The sequence below is a fragment of the Acomys minous genome, assembly GCF_964271855.1.
Source record: "Acomys minous genome assembly, chromosome: 17".
In the NCBI taxonomy this organism is placed as follows: Eukaryota; Metazoa; Chordata; class Mammalia; order Rodentia; family Muridae; genus Acomys; species Acomys minous.
The window spans coordinates 2,014,759-2,038,732 of NC_140500.1; the positions used below are offsets into that span (position 1 = coordinate 2,014,759).

The 23,974-nt window shown below is 47.6% G+C and overlaps 1 protein-coding gene across 3 annotated transcripts in view; it reads right to left on the reverse strand.

Annotated features, from left to right (window-relative positions):
* The window catches only part of FAR2 (fatty acyl-CoA reductase 2), a 96,365-nt gene that overhangs the window by 34,490 nt on the left and 37,901 nt on the right, over positions 1–23,974 (reverse strand). The window contains exon 1 of one of the 3 annotated variants that reach the window (XM_084766207.1): positions 11,597–11,756. The exons of the other annotated variants lie outside the window; for them this stretch is intronic. The gene's annotated coding sequence lies outside the window, so the exon portion shown is untranslated. Of the gene's footprint in view, positions 1–11,596; positions 11,757–23,974 lie in introns of those variants that run through there. 3 annotated transcript variants of the gene reach the window in all.

Consider the following 23,974-nt stretch of genomic DNA (forward strand, 5'->3'; position numbering starts at 1 on the left):
GGTCAGCTGGGAGTCTGTCGGGGGACATTTTCTGGAGTGCTTAGCAGAAGCAGGGCTTACAACACTGGCTGGAAGACTCTCACGCAGCCTTGAGGACTTGGCAAGGTATTTGTGTTCACTAACTTCCTAGAAAAGAAGGTTTATTATTTATTCCAGGTCAGGATGTGGAGCTTGATGCTTGACCTCAAGTTGACAGAAGTCTGATCATATAGGTAAACTAATTGGCAGCAATGGCCTTTGCGCTGTTTCTGTTCCAAGCACTTTTCTGCTTCACACAGAGGGACACTGCATAAAAGGGCCGAGAGGAATAAACTCGGGGCAGCAGAGTTCCCTGTGTGCCCTCCCGATACTTTTCTTCTTACTTTTGTCTTTTCCTTTTATTTTTCCTTTGTCACTTCTGTTTCCTTATCCTTACTCCCCCAAATCTAGGGACTGTTTGACTTTGCCAGCAGGCCCTAGCAGGAGTCAAGCTGATAACGACCCTCTTCCCTCTCTTCCCTCTCTTCCCTCCCTCCCTCCCTCCCTCCCTCCCGCCCTCCCGCCCTCCCTCCCTCCCTTCCTCCCTCCCTCCCTCCCTCCGTCCCTCCCTCCCTCCCTCCCTCCCTCTTTCTCTGCATGTTAAGGGTAAACCACGGCCCACGTGTTGTGTGAGACAACAGATACAATAAAGAACACACTGCCGAGCAGCTCAGGGTAAAGTGCTCTGCACTGTGGCAGAGTTCCAATTATGAAGCATCCTGACACATTCTAACCAGTCCTTCTGAGGCCTCTGAGGGACCCTGGAGTTTCCTCTGGCTCAGACAGTTCCTAGAAGCGAGGCAACTGGATGTGCCATTTCAGTTTCCCTGGAGGAAGTCCACAGAGTTTACAACCCCAACTCTTGCATTGCAGAAACAAACAAACAAATTATGCTGGTATAATCTAAGCATTCTCCACACACATGCACCTCACCCCACATCTGGGGAATGGACCTAGGAGCCCCACGTGCGCCAGGTGTGGGCCTGACCACTGGGCCTTCTTCTCACTGTTAGCTTTGAGGCAGGGCCTTTCTGAGTTGCTCTTGTTGGACCTGAAGCCATTCTGCAGCCCACATGCTGTTTCCGCCTCAGCCTCCTGAGAACCTGAGGTTGTAGATCCCAGGCTCAGCTCCTCTGCCCTCCTCTGATCCACGCTCAGGCACCGACATGAAAACACACGCACCGCGGGGCCGTTCTGCACGAGGGTAAAGACTGCGGGTCTCTCGCCTGAGCTTGTGTTTTCATGGGCGTGGCTGAGAGACTGAATAGACAGTTGGTAAGAACAGCAACCAAACAGAACTTTAACCCAGAGTGTGAGCCGGAGGCCTGAGAAGCCATCCCTTCATCTGCAATAAACAACCGGGAAGCTACGCTGCACTGAGACTGCAGGAAGCCAGACCGCCATAGCAGGAAGACAGACAGTAACTTCCATGGTACCTGGCTTCCAGCTCAGTCAGAAACTGCCGAGGGCCAACAGTGCTTGTAGCCAAGCTCACAGTCCTGAGCTTCTGGCCTCTCTATCCCCAGGGCACTGGGGTATAACTCCCTAGGAACACAGGGGGTTGCTTGCCTCTCTCTGCCTCCTGCTTAGAGTCGGCTGAAAATCCAGCGAAGGGCAGCATGGCACGGAGGATTGGTGTGCACAGGCTCACGGATGCAGAGGGATCGTGTGCGCGCACTTACTGAGGCAGGCAAGTTCCTTGCATGGTGTTGCTCACGGTCAGGAAGAGCTACTAGAATATAAACTTTAATAAGAGTGTGAGCTTCCTGTTCCAGGGACACCTGTGCTGCTGCTGCTAGTCTGAATTATCCAGTTCCAGGGAAAGACCCCCAAAATCACGAAGTTTTATGTCTGAACCTGGGTGGACTACTCTCCAGGCAAGGAAATGCAGGCAGTGGGGTAGATGGCTAAGTTTCTGTCTCCACACGGGAAGCCCATGACACCCCACAGCTGCCACCTTCGGCTGCCACAGCGTACACTGGATGACTCAATTATCTCTCTACAGAGAAGCTGGAGAGGAAATGCACTGTTGGCCCAGGCTCCGCTACACACCCCAGGGCGCTCAGTACACCCATCACCATTCCCTCGGGACAAGTCTCTCCCCAGAGCAGCTGAGCCATCTCCTGAGGAAGGAAAGCATCATGGCCTACCAGACCTGGGGTTGCATGTACAGGGCCTAGGAGCTGTTAGCTGGGCCAGTGCATGCCGTGGTTCCCATTTCAAGTGTTGATACCAGAGAAGAGAAAGGTTTCACGTCTTGTACAGCTTGTTGGAGAAAGTATCCCAAAATACCGCAGGAAAGGGCATCAGGAGGCTGCTATAAAATGTGCAGCCACCTCCAGTTGTGAAAGTAGAAGTGAAGGGATTAATTTTGGAAAACAAGAGTAGCAGGAGGATTTCTTGACGGACAGAATTCGGGTAAGATGTGTTTAAAATTTCCAAAAATTAATTCCACATCTTTCTGAGAACATCTTTGTAGCTCCCTATCAAATATAAAACAAAAAATTTAATTGCAGTCACACAGCCACACTCACACAGCATGCACAGGAGTGCAGGGACACATTCACTGCACGGTGTTCATGTGTGCACACGAGGGACTAGGGCATTCTTATTGGCGAAGGGCTCCATGGGGCGGGGGAGACACAACCGAGTAAGGTCTTGAGAGAAACAGAGCTTTTTACTAGTACACAACCGGCCCTAGCTGGTGTATTAGAGGCTCTGGCCTTGAGCAGACCTTCCACAGTTTATATAGGATGGGAATCTTATGTATGGTTTCATGGAGGCCGTCTTTAGGTTCCCACCGCAAGCTAATCTTCTGTGCAATTAAGTGAACTCAAAGATGCAAAGAAACTCAGTTGTCTTAAGGAGGTAACTTGCTCTCAGAACAGCTGGCAACCAAGGCCATTTCTTCAAAGCACCCCTACAAAGGCCCACTTCCGACGAGCAGCCCTAAGGAGTGAGCCCAATAAAAGGCAAAGCTAGTCAGAAGCATAACTTTTTAATTTTTATACTACCCAGGCAAAACCTGTCAGAAAGCTACCTATCTTAGAGTTATGTTTGAGTCACAACTGAGGAAGAACCTGGCCTTAATTTATTTTCCCTTTCAGTCACTGGCAGTGTGGGTCTGGACATGCGAGAAGTGAAGACACACACCCCTCACTGTGAAGTTAGAACTAGATCCTAAGTGGACAGTGGACAAAAAGACAAGTGTCCCCAGTGTCAAAAAAAAAAAAAAAAAAAGGAGGGGGACACGTTCTCAAGAGAAGACCTTCAAGAGGCCGGAGGCACAGGAAGAAGTTGCCCACCATCAGTGGTCGGCAGAGAAGTGCAAGACAGAGCCTGAGTGCAGCGAAGAGCTGGGGTGTGGATGCTACAGATGCCAAGCGCTGGCAAAGGTGTGGAGGAGAGGGCACATAAGCCAAGGCAGGCGCTGTGGAAGATGGATGATAGGCACTCTTAAAAATATTCAAGTGGAATGATCTATGATCCAGCAATTCTGAAGGAGATGACGTCAGTGTGCAAAGTGGCTGCTGCGCTCTGGTGTTGTCTGCACCAGCTCTCACAACCGTTTACGGGTGATTGCGCAATGCAGAGGCAGACTACAGGTGAGGGGATATTATTAAGCCACAAAGGAATGGAATTCTTGCCTTTGCCACACTATAGGTGGGACTAGGTATCATTAAGCCAGACGCCGAATGGGTGCACGGTCCCACTGCGTGCGGGATCCAACAGTGATGAGGGCAGAAGGGAGAGAGACTGGAGAAGGTTGGGGTACGGAGAGGTTGGTCCCTGGGTACCAAGGTGAAGCCAGATATGAGCAAGAAGCTTGGGCTAAGATCGCACTTGGAACTTGCAGATAACAGCATGGACTATCTCTCAAACGACAGAACTGTGGAGAGCTTTTGCCCCGAGATTGTTTGACGAGATACATGTTTGACCAACTTAAAACAACGTGAGGAGAATGCATACAACACTACCCAGAAACTTTCATGATCTTTGTGTATCAGTTAAAAACTGATATAATTGGGGCTGGAGAGCTGGCTCAGCTTGTGCAGTACTTGCCTTGTAAGTGTGGAGATCTGAGTGCAGCCCCTAAGCATCCATTTAAATAGTCAGGTGCAGAGATGCACACATGTAAACTCGGGGCTGGGGGTAGGGGTGGACAAGCGCCCTCTAGAGTCTGTAGGCCAGCCAGTCCAGCTGGATCAGTGAGCTCCAGGCTTAGTGAGAGACCCTTTTGGGGGAAAGAAAAAAAGTGAAGACCGACTAGGAACATAAGTGAACATGTACACACATGCACTAGTGCACAGACATGCCACACGCATACAGAGCTAAACACTTATAACCTGACAGTGATATTTCAGCAGTTTCAATTAGTTATTTTAGATTATGATAATCATATTTTAGTTACCATTTTAAAATATTACTATGTTTGAGTGTTGTGCCTACATGAATGTATGTGCACCATGTGTGCGCAGTGCCCTCAGAAACCAGAGAGGTCATCAGATCCCCAGGAACTGGAGTTACAGACAGTTGTGAGCTGCTGTGTGGAATCTGAATCTGGACCCTCTGCAAGAGCACACAGTGGTCTTAACCGATGATCCATCTCTCTAGCCTCGTGACCTTCCCAACGGTGCATGGATAATAGACGTCACACCTAGTTTCACTCCAGAGAGGAGTAAGGACACCTGAAGGCAAAGGAAGAAGCCATTTCTGAGAGACAAGTTATGCCTACAGAAAAACCTGGTGGTGGATAAAGAGGCTGGACAGTGAGGAGAACTGTTAACAGAGCCCTCGTCCCGGGGTCTGCACGCTCTACATGGTCTTACACTCCTGTACGTGGGACTCTGGGGAAACAGAGCAGAGTCTGTCTTGGGAAATGGTGAGGAAATAAACAGAGGGAGGAAGAATTTCAAGGAAGCAGAGTTCAGAGGGAAGCAAGACACGTTCAGGAGCCTTGGAAATATGGAGCCAAATTCATCCCAGGAAGGATGAAGTGGGCCTGGTGTGCGTTGCGTAGTAGAGGATGACCATGTCTGAGCTGCTGAAGAAACTCCCTCCCTTCTCTCTCTCTTTCTCTCTCTCTCTCTCCCTCTCTCTCTCTCTCTCTCTCTCTCTCTCTCCATGTGTGTGTGTGTGTGTGTGTGTGTGTGTGTGTGTGTGTGTGTTGAGTCTCATCACACAGAGATGCTGTCCCAGTTCCTCTTCCTGTCGCTGTGATGAGCTCTGACGAATGCACTTAAGCGAGGAAGGGTCCATTTCCGCACAGGGTTCTGAGTTACAGTCCATCACAGCAGGGAACTCGGCTTTAGACATGTGAAGGAGGGGGTCAGACAGCACCCACGGCCAGAAGGAGAGAGGGGATGCAAGCACATGTGCTCGGGCTCTGCAGGCCTCATCTATCCTTGACTGATCCAGAGTCTCTTGTCTAGAGAGAGGAGCCACCCGTACCTAAGTCTGTGGAGCCAATCAAGGGATTCAAGGTAGGCCCCCATGGGTGTGTCTGGGGGGGGGTCTGTTCTCCCTGGCAATTGTAGTGTCTGTCAAGCTGACAATGAATGGTAGCATCAAAGCTGTGTACAATGTCAGGAATACAGTGTTTTAAGCACTCATGTAAGGACATGCTTAAAGGGAGTCATGCAGTGGACATCCAGTGACTTTTGGTGCAGTCTGAAGTCCCATGTCAACTTGTATGTGCTTCACCTTGCTTCCATTAGCACAAGCACCAACCCAGCAAAAAGGCAGACAGCACATCACCACTTCTGTGCGAGCAGTCTGTACCCCTGTAGCCTCAGTTTACCGCTACACCTTTGAAGATAGTGTCTCAATAGCTTCCTCACGTACTTCAGGGAGGACTTTGTGGCTAGTGTTTGTTGAGACAAGATCGCTAGCAGCCCAGGCTGGCCTTGAACTCCTGTCTCCACCTCCAGCCTGTTGGGGTCACAGGTGTGCACCAATACAGTTTTGGTCATGCTAGGGATCCAATCCAGGGCTCCTGGGTGTGCTCAGCAAGCACTCATCAACTAAGCTGGTGTCCTTAGTGCCCTCAAGATGAACTTAATAGCACTTCTCTTTCCTGTGTAGAGCTCTTCAGGCATTCTCAGATCCAAAGGAAAAGCTGAGTGTGCTTGTGAGCACGGGTGTCCTTAGCGTTATCGTATAGACGTGTTAAGATGAGGCAGCGAGGAGTTTCCTCACACACCAGTCTGGGCTGGCGGCCAGTGAAGATCACGGTCAGCCTAACTAGCTCTGGCTAAAGGCAACAGCTTGACTTGGGTTTTACATAACTAGGATCTTCTTGCTCCAATTATCCTGTCTCAGAATTTTGGTGTCCTTCCTAAACCAGAACTAAAAACTAAAGTTACCGACGGCACCAGGATCCTACTTTTTGTTTTATTACCTGTGCCCCAGTTTTCTGGCTCAGTATATACTTTGGCGTGCCAAGAACTTTAGGCAGCTCTTTTGAACTTTATAAGTCATTACAGTCATAAAGCAGATGTGTCCTACTAGCCATGCCCTCAGCTGGAAGACGGATTCCCCCAGGAAAGCAATTTCCCTTTTTAATGCAGCCTAGAATTTGCTGCAAGTTTGGAGAAACAATGTGGTTGGCCAATGGTGCTTTTTCATCTGACAGGAAAAGTTCCATTTACTTTGCTTGCTCCCTTCACACCCACATCTCCCCTGAGGGCCCCCACAAGCACAATGCTTCCCAGACAGGGAGCTCCCCAACTGCTAGTGGGGGGCTCTGCTGTGGTTTTCAATGAAAAGAAGTTAACACCTGGAAAATGCACACTTCCTATTGCTTTGTTTTCTTGCCATAGCTCAGTAATAGCTTTCAAGTGAAGGACTTGTGGGGAAATACCGAGATAGTGAGAGAGCCCCTCGCTGCTGCAGGGCTCTGAGGCTGTGGCATCCCCAGCGTGTCCCAGTGAGCATGTGATGGGGTTCCTAGCAGGCGCTTGAAAAACTCCATCCACTGTACGCCATGGCGCTGTGGCTTAGAGCCTGTTTCCATCCTGCCTGTTCCTGTCCTCAGGGTTCCCTGCAAACATCTCTCCCAGGTCTGACTGACTGTGGATCGCTCATCCAGGCGTTCATTTGGGAGGCAATTACGGAAACCCATTACACAGCAGGGCGCAGGATAGTGGGAGTGAGTGGAGGGTGACTGAGTTCTGCTGCGTAAGGTGGAAACAAAGGCTGCCATGAGGACTGACAGAAGCAATACAAGCACAGCACTCAGAGCGAACTGGCAGCTGACAGCTTGTGTGAGGGCTGTTAGACCGCCACGCTCGCCCCAGGGATCACACACTCAGCCCACTGCAGTGAAACACACAAGCATGCTAAGAGTGCATGACTGTCACAGGACAACTCCGTGAGAGAGACGGCGGATAACTACAGTGCATAAACAGGGCTGCGAGGGGACTGTGAGAGGGGTGTGGTGCCGGAGTCCCCAAAGCAGAATGTGCCAACTGTGTCTGGAAGGTTAGGAGGGCAGTGACGGCTGTGACCACGGGCCACACCATGAAGAGATGTGGCTGGCCTGGAAGCTGCGTGCCCTTGAGCGGCATCAGGAACGGCAGGAAGCGAGCGCATGTGAGACTGGGTGAGTTATAGGTAGCAGCAAGTGTGACGCAGGAAGGAGGAAGGTGGAGATGAGGATTAGAAAGGGAAACATGGCTGTCCCAGAGCAGGCCAGGTGCCTCGGTGAAAGTGGGGCACAGGAGGGAGCGGGGAAGGGAGGCACGGCTGCGTGAGCTGTGCCTCTGGGAAACCTCCTGTAGCTGGAGGGTGCTGGGGTTCAGTGGCTAACACATGAGCTACACACATACGAAGGCTGGTGTCTGCCACAGACCCAAGTGAATGCTGGGTGTCTCTGGTGGCCCCCCTGTGATCCAAGTCTTGGAGCACAGAGATGGGGATCCCCCAAACCAAGCTGGCCCTGGAGCAGCCACATCACCAGCATCTTGGTTTGAGTGACAGATCTTGTCTTAACAGATGACGTGTGCAAGACTAAGCCTCCAAGTGATATCAGCCTTTGGTCTCCATGGGTACATGCAGCTGCACACATGTTCCTACACACACATATACTACACACACACACACATGCACACTCACGTGCAAAGGGAAAATAGAAAACAAGCACTGTTGATCTACACACAAAGAAAGCCAAACTGAACTACAGACAGAACATCGCTGAGTGTACAGGGAAAAGGAAGAAAACCCTCTCATAGTCTGCGCATTTTCTGTCCCTGAGACGAGTTCTTTCTTTCATGGGTTTCATTCTGATACTGAACACTGATAGAGACAGCCTCTCTGCAGGGAGGCGAGTAACATCAGATGTGATACCAGACAGATCTTACAAAACAATCATTTTATAGCAGGCTTTCCATAGGGAGCCTTTTGACATTATAACACCTGGAATAACTCATTTGAAATTGAAATCTTCAAAGTAAATGTAATGCTGGAAATTCTATTTTCCAGAAGACATTCTCTAATATTTTAAGATTTAAAAATCCTTTTATTTTGTTTCATGGAGACAGGGCATACAGATCAAAGCAGACGTGGGACTGTGAGACTATTTGCTAAGAAGGTAAATTAGACTAAATAAAAGTAGTTTGAAAATAATATCTACAGAAGCCCCTGTCACCTAAAGTTCAATCCCCAGAACCTCTGTGAGTGTGGAAATAGAGAAGCAACTCTGCAAAGTTGTCCTCTGGTGCTACACTGCATGACATGCACAGAGGCATAATAAATGAAATAAACATTTAAAAAGAAGCTAATTATTACTATTATTTTTTACTTTAGCTAAGTATACCAATTATGTTGATTATATTTTATTGTCCACTTGACACAATCTGAAGTCACGTGTGAAGAGGGTACCTCAGTTGACGAAGTGCCTGGATCAGACTGAGAGATTGTCCTAATGGCTGATGCCCACTGTGGGCAGCACCATCCAGGTGGTGGTTTCGGCTCTGTAGGAAAGCTTATCTGAGTAAGAAGAGCCAGAGAGCAAGGCAATAAACAGGGTTTGTCCACGGTTTCTGCCCCAAGTTCCTGCCCTGACTTCCTCAGCGGTGGACTAGCACCGCAAGTGTAAGCAGGAGAAGCCCGTCCTCCCCTAAGTTGCTTCTGGTCAATGTGTTTGATCACACAAAAAATAATAAAATGTGTGTGTGTTATGTTCTGGCTGTTACTCTGCTCTAGCCTTAAGCCGTTTGCGGATTGCACTTGTCCTGGGGAAGGAACTAGCGGGAAATCTCCTTTGCGTGGGGTGGTGCTAGCTTCCTAGCCAGGGGAATGCTGTTAGAATGTTTCTATTTTAGAAAAGGGATTGATTGGTAGACAAACACTGTCCAGGAAGAACAAAAAAATTGTAACATTCTTAGAGAGATGATGGTATAGAAAACTAGTTCAATTCCCAGCAACCACATGTTGGCTCACAACCATCTATAGCAAAAATCTGTATACATAATAATAAATAAACAAGGAGTGTCTGGTCCACTGAGAAGAAAGTTATTCAGTGTGCTGGAGGAAGCCAGCACTGTTGGTCTGTGGCCTCTCTGTGCTGGCTAGCGCTCTCTCCTCCTTCTTTCCCCCTTCCCCACCCTCCTCTCTCCTCTGTCTGTCTGTCTGTCTGTCTGTCTGTCTCTCTCTTTCTCTCTCTCTCTTTCTCTCTCTCTCTCTCTCTCTCTACACACACACACACACACACACACACACACACACACACACACACATACACTTTAAACTGAAGAAAGTTTTCAGAGCCTATACTACTAAATTAATGCAAGCACAGGGATTTTTGACTATGAGAACCAGAGTGACATCTAATTTCTTAGTGCAAATATATTCCAAGAAATAAAGAAAAGAACTAAGGAAGGGTGGTTGCACTTTCTGAGCACGTACTATGGTTTAAGCGACGTCTCTCACACTGTGCCATCACTTTCTCATACAATCCTTGCAGTAACTCCGGGAGGTGGCAGAAGGCACTGCTCACCCCAGAGGGCTTAAGGAACCTTGTGTAAGTCCTGCAGCAGAGAGAGTAGGGCAGAGGGCGCTCACTTTTACCTGCATGTATGGTTAGTCGGTTTGGAATTACTTTTAGAATCAAAGCGAAACGTGGATTGGAGACGCCTGAAGGTACATTAAAATGACATTTGTTGAACAAATCTGTGACCCCATGGCTGAGGAACTGCCAGGCGGTTGCAGACCTCTGATGTGGAGCCCTTGGGATCCTGGCTCCAGTGTTTGTCTCAATGTCTTCCTGTTATCTGCTGTGCAGCTACTGCTGACTTTACAGGGATCTTCGAACTATACCCCCACCTCCAGACAATCTGCTGCACAGTTGCTGATGACTCTACTATATCCCTACCTCCAGACAGACCCCCACCTCCAGACAGACTGACTCCCACAAGGAACAGCACTGCCATGAGCCCAGTAGCCTTCGCCCAGGTTTCAAATTGAAGAGCCATGTCAGTTGCTTAGAACATTATGCAATTGGTGTTATCCTGCACGTTAATCTTTGATCAAAGCCATAACCCCTACCTTTAGTATCTGTAGTGACATCTTAGATATTTTTGTGCCAGCCTCTTCCTGAGACAGCTACACAGCACCCTGTTTAATCCTTCTGACAACCCTACAAGGCAGGCGCCATCTGTGTGGGTGGAGGACTCAGGCAGCAACGCTGGCACACACTTCAGCTGTTCTATCCGGCCAAACAGTGTTCCTCCCATGGTGCCAGTTCTTCTCTGCAGCCGAACCTACAGAGCTCTAAAGATCGCCAGTTACCACTGCGTTTACTCAGCTACCACCGTGGTTTGCAGAGAGTTGGGCACCTCCCACAGAGCGGTGGGACGAAGTATACGAGAAATTTCCATGGAAAGAAAGTCTGTTCTGATTTCCCCATGCCCGCCAGAGTAAAAGCAATCAGCCTTCTGAGTGCCTGGAACATCATTAATTAATAAGAAAAATTCCATTGCCAGATACAAGCTGGAATATATCAGTTGTGCTTTGGGTATAAAAAACTAAGTTCTGACCTTTAATTGATTTTTTTCTAGGCAAATTTAATAAAATGATCAAATGAAATTGAAAGATCACATTCTTCCCTGGAGTTCTTCAGATCTCTTCTTTAATCTGTGCTTAAATCCCACATGAGAACCCCCAGACTCCAATGTGCCCCAGATGTGCAGAAGGAAACAGTGCGCATTCTCATGACAGGACTGAATCTCAAAGAGTGGAGACCCCTCCCTGTCAGCACAGCCTACGGGTGGTGCCAACTTCTTCAGTTCTGTTTTCATTCAAATGCTTAACCTTCAGCAGCTAACTGGCTCGGACTTTGCAGCCCAGAGTAACCCGGTGCTCACTGTCAGCCAGCAGAGAACACTGTGGGTCGCCCCATCTATTACTCAGGAAATTAGCCATTGATTTCTTTCCTCAATGAGGTTTGCTGAGCTATGGCAGAAAGCAAGGAAATGTGAAAATGAGAGAAAGACCCCAGTTCGCACTCCACTCCCCAAACTCAGTTTGCCGTGACTGTGGCAACCTCTGAGGCCCCACACACTGCCTAGGCTTCTCTTACCTCTCTGTCTTTTTCCCCCTGGCTCTGGGTTTCTCCGAGACCAGAAGGTGTGGATAAGTCTGGAAAATGGGGCCGGATTGAAATCACCTCCAAAGAGCAGGGAGCCTGTCGCAGCACCCCAGGGACAGCGGCTTCCACTTCGAGTCTCCAGAGGCACAAATGGCAGGTTGCACCATTATATCCCCTGCCTGAGGTCCTGCTCACCCCCATCCGAGCTTAGAAGGCTCCGTGGGCTGGGCTTCCCATGCCTGCAATCGTCTCTGTGTTGTGACACACGGACAGTGCCTTCTGGTCCCAGAGTGTTGCCATTGCAACCCTCAGCACAGCCAGGTTTGAGAAACAGAGCCTTCCTATCTTTTTAGACATCGGGAACAGACTGCGCAGTCACCTTCAATCAACCAGCCATCCAGTCAACTGAAGAAAGGACTGAAAAATCTGTCTTCTATCAAACACCATACTGGACTTTGTAGACAAGGGGTTCAAAATGTGCCAAAATATATATGTATTGACTTCCCCCTGTTCTCCCTGCTCCTGCCCGTGTGTTTAGTGGGAAAAGGGAGCTCAGGCCAGCCCAGGGCCTGGGAGTCCTCTCACTCACCTGGGTCTTAGGTTTCAGTCACACCCTGATGCACTGTGATTGGGTAATTTTGGACAAGCTTTGTAATAGCCGTGAGCTTCAGCCCTCTGCAATTCCGAATCAGAGATAATGCAGTCAGTCTATCAGAAGACGCTGGAAGGACTAAAAACATCAGTTTCTAGAAATAAATCGGGACAGGAGGCAGCAGATGACTTGTACAGTCTTAATATTTAAGTGTGTTTGCCACCACCAAAGTGCACACTTCCCAAGCCAAGCCTCCTTTGGGTGTGTGTGTGTGTGTGTGTGTGTGTGTGTGTGTGTGAGAGAGAGAGAGAGAGAGAGAGAGAGAGAGAGAGAGAGAGAGAGAGAGAGAGAGAAAGAGGAGAGAGAGATTCTGCTGACAGACTTCATTCAGAGGAGGCCAGCTGGTGACAGTTGTTGATACAGCATCTGAACAAAGAGGAAGATTATATTCTGGAGTTTGTATTTGTTTATGTTATTTAATTTAATTTATTTATTTGAGACAAGGTCTCTGTATTTGGCTCTCGCTGGCCTGGAACTTGCTATGTGGATCATCCTGGACTTGAACGCAGGTATCTATCTACTCCTGCTTCTTGCCTCCTGGCTATTCCAGTTTTAAAAAATAAGTGTAATACATACCTTTTACATTCTGCGTGTGTGTGTGTGTGTGTGTGTGTGTGTGTGTGTGTGTGTGTGTGTGTGAATGTGTGTGTGCAGGCGCACCTGTGTTTTAGAGTATGCACCATCATATAAGTGGTACATTTTGGCTGTTATTTTGAGACAATTTCTCTTACGTGTCCCTGAACTCACTGTTTAGGTAAGGCTGGCCAGCCAGCAGGCTTCGGGGGTCCCTTGTCTCTGCTGCTCCAGGGCTGGCATCACAGTATAGGCTACCATGTCCTGCTTTTTTAAATGGGTCCTGAGGATGGAACTCAGGCCCTGGTACTTTACCTATCTAATGCTTTACCGATATTATGGTCCCAGGCCCACATTTAGCATCCTTAGGGGAGCCTCAGGAGTGCATGAATCTTCAAAGACCGTACTTCATCGAGCTTCTGTTTGAGTCCTCTGAATCTAGTCTTAACAAATGTTGCTAGGCTACCCTTGACATCACTTCCCACACCGTCCTCTCTGACATCCCAGCCAGCTGCCTCTGGCCAACTTTCCATTGTCCCCTACCTAGTGCCTCCTAATACCGACTTGCCTTTGTATTTGAACTTAGATTTACTCTTATCTATTGTTAATAGTCTTGAATAAAGATTTAAAAAGATGTGAGGATAATTGCTCTTTAGCAATTAAAAGGTCAAAATGTCAGTGTACCTAAAATAAAATGGATTTTTCTACATAGGGAAGTGGGAAGGCTGATGAAGGTCAGGGGATTAATGATGCTTAAATGCATTTTCTTAGGGTGACGGAGTGAGGGGTGGGGAGGGCAGCACAGGGAATGCAAAGGATCCTGGGTATTCATCCACACATATTTCTTATAGAAAATGAAAGGAGGTCACGGCCAGCCTTGGCTATGTAGCAAGCTCAAGAACAGCCTGGACTGGATGAGGCCTTGGCTCAAAAATAAAGTAATGAAAGTTCTGTGGTTAACTCGGGTTGGGGCTAGAAGGAGAACTGTTGGTAAATGGTATGACTTCTCTCTTCCCATCCTCTATTTCCTTCAACCCCTCACCATTAAGCCTAGAGTAGAGAAAAACTGACTGTGAGTTGGCAATCAATTGCCCTAAATTGATTGTTAAATTGAGGAAAACGTAAGTAAATGAAAGAAGTACAAGAAATAATATTTGTGTTTTTCCATTTGGAAACAACCCCTTTGTGTCTAGGATACTTCTATCAGATTCCAAAAAAAATCACAGGTGTGTATGCGTGTGCATGTGCATGTGCGTGAGAGAGAGAGAGAGAGAGAGAGAGAGAGAGAGAGAGAGAGAGAGAGAGAAGAGAGAGATGTGTACCCTCCTGCCTGTTGCTCATTCCTCATTTCTGCATTTTCACTGTAGATTATTCTCATTTACTCTAAAATCATGGTGAAAGGTTTTCTCTTTGGTCATTTGAAACTGCAGTTGGTGAGACCCTGCTTTTCTGAAAGAAGCGCCTGTAGTGGTCAGAGCCCTGGGTGTGAAGCTCAGCACGTGAGCTCCCCACAACTGATGCCAAGTCACCTCACAGCAGTAGAGATGTGGAGCAAAGGCCTGGTAAGAGCTGTATTCCCTGCACAGCAAACCAGACCACCTCTGTGCACAGACACGTACTCCAGGCTTGCTAAGCTTTCGACCATGGGAAGATACCAGCCTGCCATCTTGTGCGGCTGCTGCTCTCCGTCTGTCTGTACCTGATGCACACCAGTGAGGACAAGAGCTCGGGTGTTAGCCTCAGCTGCATTTGGAATTAGGTCTGTGTAGGATTCGGAGAATACCGTCATCTCTGCTCACCGGGGCTCTCTCGTCTCGTGCGTACCCATGCGCGTGCCTGCACCCACGCATGCATTCGTGGAAACCGAGGTGGGATTTGTGTGTCTTCCTAGGGTTTTCCTTGTGTTTTTGAGACAGTGTCTCCTACTGGAACTGGAGCTCAGCAATGGGCTGGGTGAGCTTGCCAGGTTGCTCCTAGGGTCCTCTTGTCTCCCCAGAGCTGGAATTAAAGGCACATCCTCCCAAGATCAGGTCTTCTTACACGCATGCTGAGGATCTGAACTCAGGGCCTCACGCATGTGCAGCAAGCACGCTTGTGCCTAGGCCATCCCCCCCGCCCCTCACTTGAATTTTTCTTTTCTTTTCTTTCTTTCTTTCTTTCTTTTTTTTTTTTGACTTTCAGTACATAATTACGCACCAAGAGAAAAGAGCTACTCCTAGTTTTGACATGGATGCTTCTGTTTTTGTTTGACTTTTCAACATCTGAGACAAAAAGCTTTCTGTGTCTGAATCATAAGAAGTACTAAAGTCTTTAGCATTAAAAGACAAAGCAAAGGAAGCCATTACGTGTAGTGCTTTGAGAACGCAGCGGCTGACCACGGAGAGCTCTGTGTCCAGTGACGCAGCCACTCAACCGTGGCTCCCAGAGGAGGAACCTGCCATGGCTTTTAATTGCTCCTCTTCTTTTTCTTTCTAGTCGGTTCCATTATAACATCGCTGTAAATTACCACTGTAAAAGCATTGCCACACAGAGTGGGATGGGCGAGCCGGTCTGCAGTGTTCAGGTCCCAAGGTCCAGGGTCCCCGATGCCACGGAGCATGGCTTCTACTTGACTTTTCTTGCTCTATGTTTTTTTCTGTTGTCTTGTTTTAACAACAGTTGTTTCTTCATGTAGGAAAGTATGGAGGAAACACGAGCCTCCTGCGGCAGGTAGGCAGGTACGTTGGTGAGGGCTTAATGGGTTAACTTAGTTTAAAACGCACTTTAAAGGCGCCATCCCACCACCTTGGTTGCCATTGTTTCTGAAAGAATCCACACATATCTGTACTGTGAACTTTCCTGCATATAATCTTATTCATGAGCTTCTTTTAAAAAGATTTCTCTCTATATTTATTCTCTAGTTATGTCTAGGTCCTTTTCTTTGTATTTACCTTGCTTGGCTTGGCCTAAGATGTTTTAGCAGGCGAACTGACATTTTAAAGATCAGTTTTGTCATAGTGTTAGTGGTTTCCCTGTTCTTTTTCCTGCTCCCCACCTGCCTATGCCGAGACTTCAAGTTAGGAACGGCTGATGGTTTGATATCTCTGTTTGCTGTTTGGGTCTCATTCAGTTGTTTCCTTCCTTTCAGCTCTCTGGATAATTCCTGCTGCCACAGCTTGTGTCGGCTTCACACGCCCTTTCCCTCTCCTGTGGGTAGCGCCCTCTCCAGCCTGCCAGTCTGCATAGCTCAGTCTCCTCCTGTGTTCTAATTCCTCATGTTCTCTCTCTATTTGAGTTCTGCGCTTTAATTCACATTTGTTTCTTTTCCTTTACTTTCTTTAAACATATTTTAAACACTTATTTTAAAGAGCTTGCCTTGAATTTTGCCATCTGAGGCTTTTATGAGCTATTTCCATTGAGTCATTAAAAACTAATTTTGACCACTGGTGAGATGGCTCAGCAGGTAAGGGTGCCGGCTGCCAAGCCTGATGGCCTGAGTTAGCCCTCAGGACTTACATAGTGGAAGGAGAGAATATACTCCCACAAGCCGCCTTTTGCCCTCCACTTGTGCACTGTGGCACAAGTGCCCACACCCGCCCCCCAACATACAGATAATAAATAAATGTAATTTAAAATATTTAAGACTATTGGATTTCAACAAGCGAACAAACTCCTCAAAACCTACTGGAGAGATTATAAGGCTTGCCTGACACTCTGTGTGTGTGTGTGTGTGTGTGTGTGTGTGTGTGTGTGTGTGTGTGTGTTGGAACACTGTATTTAAAAGATCAGTATAGATCAATATAGATCACAGATCATACCAGAGTAGATGTGTTCTGCCAGAGATGGACGTGCAGTTTTTTTTCTGTTAGCAAGAAGCTATTCACATCAAACCAGTTAGGACCTCTGTTCTTTTCTTCATGGAGTCTTGCCTGTAAATCAGATTGGCCTTGAACAAACGGTGTGGCTAACACTGACCTCATGGCTGGATATCTTGCCTCAGCCTATGGGGTCCTGGACTTTGGGTCTGGGCCCCACACCTGGGGCCAATGAAGAACCTAGCCCACTGAGGCTGGATGGATGCCTCGGCCAGTTCAGCTGCTGTCTGCTTGGAGCATCTTTAGGATGTGTCATGGCTCCTGCCTCTGGTGTGGCGTTGGGCTTTAGGTACCTCGGGTCAGTGGCCACCCTCCTGCACCTGTCTAGCCGCACCTGCAGCTTCCCCGTGCACCTGCAGCTTCCCCGTGCACCTGCAGCTTCCCCGTGCACCTGCAGCTTCCCCGTGCACCTGCAGCTTCCCCGTGCACCTGCAGCTTCCCCGTGCACCTGCAGCTTCCCCGTGCACCTGCAGCTTCCCTGTGCACCTAGGGCTGTTGTTCATTTCTCATGTCTGGATTCTCACCGTAGATTATTATCATCCACTGGTCTGTCTATCCAACCCCGACACATTTATGGTCCGTTCCACTTTAACACAGGGCAGACAGGGTGCAACTTTGCTAACTGCTCTCAGCTGTCCTTCCTGCAAGCCACTGGAGCTATCAAGAGCCATGCGTGACGTACGGAAGCAAACCCACGACTCTTGCATAGGGGTAGCTTTCCTGGGTGAGGCGGGTTTAAGTCATCTGGGATCATGGTAGGAGAACGCCAGCCTTCCATGCTGGTATGTTTTAAGAACTGGAGCACCAGGGATTTGCTTGACATGCAGTGCATTGTGGGATGTTGGAAACTATCAGTCTCCTGCCATGCCTTTTCCTATTGGTTGCAGGTGATTATGATGCAGGGAGCAAAGTACAGGGGTGGAGTTAGCGGGGACCTGAGACACCTGTCACAGATCTGTGTCTCATGGATATCGCTCTCTGTGAGTCACAGCTGCACTGGTGCACACAAAAGGCTGAAAAGGCATCAGAGCCCGTCGGTGGATGCGGAGAACTGCACCCCACTAGAGCCTGCAGGAAACCCCAACAACGCCTTTAGGCTGCTTGAGGACATCTAGTAGATATGACAGCCTCTGAATGAGATTGATAACGGAGACAGCTCCATTCATGGAGAGAGAGACCCCATGAAGAAAATGACCATAGTGAAGGCAGGGTGTGGATAGCCTCTGAGGAGAGGTGCTTTCAAGCTGCCACCATAAAGCACCTCCTAATGCTCAGACACTGGCCCATTGTCACAGTCCTGTCTGGTGGCTTTGGAAACCACCTAAGACTGCAGCACTGACTTCCTCAGTCAGAAGGACAAAGAGTTCAGTTGGGGAAGCCCGTGAGCATACAGTGCAGATTGTCTAGGAGGGTCTGAGAGCTGGACACTGAAGCACAGTGTCTAGAAAGCGCGGAGGGCCAGGAGCGAACGCCCTGCGCTGTCCTTGGACATCATAAAGCAACACCAGGGAAGCAACTATTAGACCCCTTTAACAATAGTTGATACATATCCTACACACATGCTACGTAATAACTCTGTCTTCTGCATGGTCACACTAACTGTCTGTAAACCACAGACATAGCACAACCGTTTTAGGCCTTGGTGAGCACAGAACCCAAACAGAACTTTAGGTTTAGGTTTTAAAAACTTAATGATGATAACCACAAAGCAGTTTTATGGAGCCGCCACAGATGCTTTCAAAATGAAAAGTGCACATCGCCAAGTTGCTCTTACTAGCATCTAAACAACTCTTTCCAAAAGACCCGGGATCCTATTTCTTTGGCAGATGGCCTTCCCGTTTGATTGACGAGCAGGCGTGCCTGCGGTCCTTACCTCAGCAGTGCAGGAAGAACCATCGTATGAACCGCACTCGACAGCACTTCATGTGTCCACGTCTCTCATATTTAAATCCTGCCAATCCCTTCACTGCATTTAAGGCCCCGTGAGACTAAACTCTTATCTCGTGTTTATTTCTCCCCACAATGATGGCCTAGGGCTTGGTGTAGACTTGGGGGTCACCTGTGTATTAAATGACATGTCACATGACAGTGTACACGGGGACAGTGGAGAAGTAGGTAGACATGACACTCTGAAGGAGCCTGTGTACAGATGATTACAGATGTCATTAGCAAGGCCATAGAACAGAAGAGGGACAGCAGAGGCGGTTGTCATGTTATGGAGCCATCGAGGAGAGGTGGTGATTAAAGTTTCAGGGAACAGGTGTGACAGCAAGAATGCACCAAAAATAGGGTGCTAGATTTAGTTTAGTTTTTTTTTATTTTTTTACAAAATAGAGAACACATTTCTTTTAGTTTTCAGACAGAGGGTGGAAGCCATGGATTTGCTTCTGATTTCAAGACCAAACCCACAGGCTGCCATTCACAGCGGCTTCCCGAAAGCATGCGTATTCTCAATGCCCAGAATACAATATAAAGTATTTCTGAGCATTCATGTATTAGGACGACCTTTTCTTAAAAGCTTCTCAAAACTATCATTAAGGCAAAGAAAGGTTATGTCAACCACGGATTTGTAAAATATGTTTTGACTCAAAGTGGAAATGGCCCTTCATTTCTCTGTGAGAGCCAGGGGCATCTTCCTCACAACAGTGGGTAGGACTGGGGACGAGTACGGGCTTGAGGCTACATTTGTACCCCATTCCCGGTACCTTTCTCACAAGTACTCTACTTCTAGGGCTCCCTCTAATTTCAGTCAGACTTTCACTCTCTCTCCTTTTCCTAGGACATGAAGGTTTGTCTCAGGTGCCATAGAATTCTGTTTTCCTTAACGTCTTATGTTTGTTCACCATGGACTTGTTTATAACAAGGGGAAAGACTGGGGAAATGCATAACAGGAAATTAAAGCAATTAGTTCGGTCATGAGGTGAAATGTTACAAGTCTATTAAAGACAGCTGTATTGTAATTAGCAATCTTTTAAAATGTTGATATTATAAGTGGAAAATATGCACAGCCTGTATTCTGGTTAAAACAAGAGTGCTTTTATGGACATAATAGAGAAGAATATTTAAAGTTGGATTTCCTTCAAAATAACATATGGTCAGAAGTACCATGTTAAGCAATTTTAGGACGTGGAGTCTATATTATGCCGCAGTTTATAATACAGCCATTCAAGCCGTGTGCTAGAGTAAATAGCTACCAAATGTCTCTGCATGTCTTGTTTTTAAAAAGACATTTCTATAGCTTTGAGTGATTTATAGATTATGTCATGGTCCAATAAAAACTTTCGATTTTGTTTTAGAAGATTAAAAAACATAATCATATTAACATCTTCAGAAAAGTTTAGTATGTATTCTAACAAGCGCGAGAGGAGAAGGCCTTTAATCACGGTCCATTATCACTCATGGGCTGAGCAGGGAGTTCATTCGTGTGGTCTGGTTATATGTCACTAAAACAAAACCTTCTGCGCCATCTGCTTTTATGCTTTGTCTTGGGATTTGTAATAGACATTTAAACAGAAAATTGAAGCTTTGTGTTTTGTTTTAAAAAGAAAAGGCTAACACAAAATGTTTCCTTATTAAAATAACTATAGTTAATTTGATAGTAAATCAAGTTATAAAAGAATTCAAGGAATCCAAAATATATCTTTTGCAAACTAGCTATTTAAAAAAAAAGTAAAAATAAATCAAATATTGATTTCTTTTTGTAGCCAGGGCATTTCAACTTACTATTGAGACAACCAAACTAATCCACAGAGCACCCAAATAACACAAGCCATCAGCCTCTAGGCTCCCCGTGCATTGTGGGAAGGAAGATGTCGCCTCATCCTAAACATAGGCCACGTAGCCCAAGACACCAGCTATATTATTTTAGGAGACTGAATAATTCATTGGGGAAGTGGAAATAGAATGTGACTCACACATTGCTCCTCACACGAAGTCGCAGTGTTTGGCTGTGATGGGTTTCTACCTGGAGGATGGTTTTCACAAGATACAGCATTATTACTACAGCCTCTAACGAAAGATGAATTAAACCCTCAAAACACCAAGATCCAGAAGACGACATCTGCAAATATGCAAGCACACACCCAGAGTCTATTGATTTCTGTGTCTCTGTCTCTCTGATCCATACGTACTCATAAACACACATGCAAACATCCACATAGTGCAGTCTACTGATAACATAGATATACACACATACACACAGATTATACAGTATACACACATATACACACACACACCAATGCATGCACACATGTATACACAAGCACTCATGCAGAGTCTAAAAAAGCTTACATGTACATGCTGGATGTGCTACTGAACACATATGTACATACACATATGTGTAGAGTTTATACTGAACACACATACTGCAGAGTATACTGATCACACACATACGCATGTATACACACACACACACACACACGTGCATGTACACTCGATACTGAGGCCCCCCAACAACACACACACTGCAGGGTATCTGGTCAGCTCCACTATGCACAGGAGGACACGGGGGCGGAGGGCGTGCACATCTGTCCAGCAAATGGAGCAAGTCTGAGTGGAAGAAAATGAATCATTTCCCAGTGTCACTTGAAGGTAGGGTCAGAGTGATTGCCCCTGGGAATATATCTGGAATGCATGTTGCTTTCTTGATTGGCAAGAAGGAAATTCATATTCTGGCTGGATTAAGAAAATAAAGCACACCGAGGAAGGCTCTATCTTTGAAATAATAAACAAACAAACAAACAAACAAAACCACACACAGCAACCAAATGAACACTCAGGAGGGAGGCCCGGGTTAATGCCATCAGGTACACATTCCCTCATTCCCTCATTCACATGGTGAACCAAGGCCGTGCCGTGGGCTAGGCCCCTTCCACACAGGATAAAGCCAGTGTCTGAAGCACAGGCACACTGCTGAAGTCAACAGTAGCCCTTCTGGGAAACAACACATGCAGATGACACGAAGCTGAGGGGAGCATGTCACGAAACCAATCTCAGATGTACCCTTTGCACATTACATTTTATCTTGTGTATGTGCGACCACGGCATGCCACAGCATGGGTGTGTGCCACAGCATGGGTGTGTGCCACAGCATGGGTGTGTGCCACAGCATGGGTGTGTGCCGGAGGAAAGCTTTCGGGGGTGGGGTGGGGGCGGGGCCAGTCCCCTCCTCTATCACTGGCTTCTAGACATTTGGACTCCGAGTCATTAGTCTTGACAGCACGTGCCTTCACGGGCTGAGCCATCAGGTGGCCCCAGGTCCCTTTTAAATTAGGAGCAAGAATTCTTCCTCTTCCCGCGAGCATTCCCTTGTGTGTCTCTTTCTTCATCCAGTTCAATCTGAATTACCTCCCGTCGGAGTTTCTGCCTCACAGCTCCAGTCTGCCCAGCCTCACCGTTCCTTGTGGATGCTCTGTGCACCCCTCTCTACTAACCCACTTACAGCAGGTCGCTTCCCTGCCTCAGTTTCCCTTTTGCTACATGGAAGCTACAGTTTGCACTGGAACATTCCTCTGTGGTTCTGCCTAGGTTCCTCCTACTGTTAAGAAATTCACCTCACTAGTGTGTTAAAACCCATGTCACCACAGCATCCAGGATGCACAGAATTCACAATTCTGTACCCAGAACCAGATGGGCCCAAATCACACTTTTTTCTTCTATGACTCTGCTCAAGATCAATTTTTTTTTTTGAGACAGGGTTTCTCTGTGTAGCCTTGGCTGTCCTGGACTCGCTTTGTAGAACAGGCTGGCCTTGAACTCACAGAGATCTGTCTGCCTCTGCTCCCCGAGTGCTGGGATTAAACGCGTGCACCACCATGCCCAGCAAGATCAACATTTTAAATGAACTTTCTGATACCTGAGTAACAAAGGATTGTGTGTCTTTTACAAAACTCACCAACAGCCTTTTAGTAAAACCTAGCAGTAAGCGTGGTGACACACAGCTCAGCAGCCATTTGCTGTGCTTGGTCGGGAACAATGACAACAAAACCAGGAGGGAGCTTTCTCTGCCTCAGTGTACCTTACTGCAACAGTCCGGAGGGCACAGTCAGACCCAGGAGGTCTTGGCTAGCTCATGGCTGCAGTGCAAGGCTGGCCCATTCCCTGGGGTTCTGGGAGTGCCCGGCACAGAGCAAGCAGCTTGGTGCCTGGCATAGAGCAAGCTAACGCGGCAGGATCTCAGTTGTTGAGTGCGCTCCCAGCTGAAGATCTGTGACTGTGCCCATGTGTTTGTGCAGTCAGGAAATGCTGAGCCTGGAGTTCAGTCCGGGCTCCTCACTTCCTGTGCTTTAATGAAAGCACAGTCCCACTTAGAGTAGTGCTTTGCATACATCCCGCCACAGAAGCAACCAGATTTCCAGCCCCAGGTGCTGGTTCAAGTTGGGGGAGCTGGGCAGGAATGTGAAATTTATTATTTCTCTTAAGTTTTAGCAGAATGTACAGTCTTACAAAGTGCTGGCTGGTAGCTGAATAATTTCTCTCTGGAGAGGCAGCTTTGCGTAAACATCCAGCCTCGATCTGTCAGTTATCCACCCACTGTCCCACTCAGCCTGTCTCTACTCATTTATCCACACATCGCCCAATGCCTGTTTCAACCCACTGTCAACTACAGTAGAGTCAGGAATTTAACACTGCCCCCCCCCCCCCCCGCCAGTTAAAAAGAAAGGAGGCCCGGAAGAGATGGTTCGTCAGTTAAGAACACTTGTAGACCTTGCAGGTTGGATTCCCAGCATGCACATGGTGACTCACAGCTCCAGTTCTAGGCCATCTTATGACTTCTAACCTCCAAGGGCAGCGAGCACACATGTAGTACCCATGCATGCATGAAGGCACACCACTCATACACAAAATAATCAAAAATAAAGAAAACAAAGGACAAAGCAGAGACTATAAGACAAACCACCAGAATCAAGGGGCAAAGTGGTGGACGTGTTGCCATCACTAGGACCACTTGTCCTACTGGAAGATACTCAGGGCGGCCACTGAACCTTGTGAAGGCATTTGGTGGTACCTTCTCCTGGCTTTTAGGGGAATTACATAGGCAGCCGAGCTGGGCTGCATCACCACTGTGCACCTGTGTGGAAGCGTGAGCACACATGTTTGCACGTACCTGGGGATGACAGAGTCAACGTTGGGTGTCCCTCTAAACCACTCTGTCCTGGAGTTTGAAGCAACTGTGTCACCTGCTCTATGTCACGCCTATGTCTTGGAGAACAAGGAATCAGTGAGGTCCTGGCAGTGGTCTACACTTATTTTATGTTAAACGGACGTTCCCAATCAGGAGGCAGGCGTGGG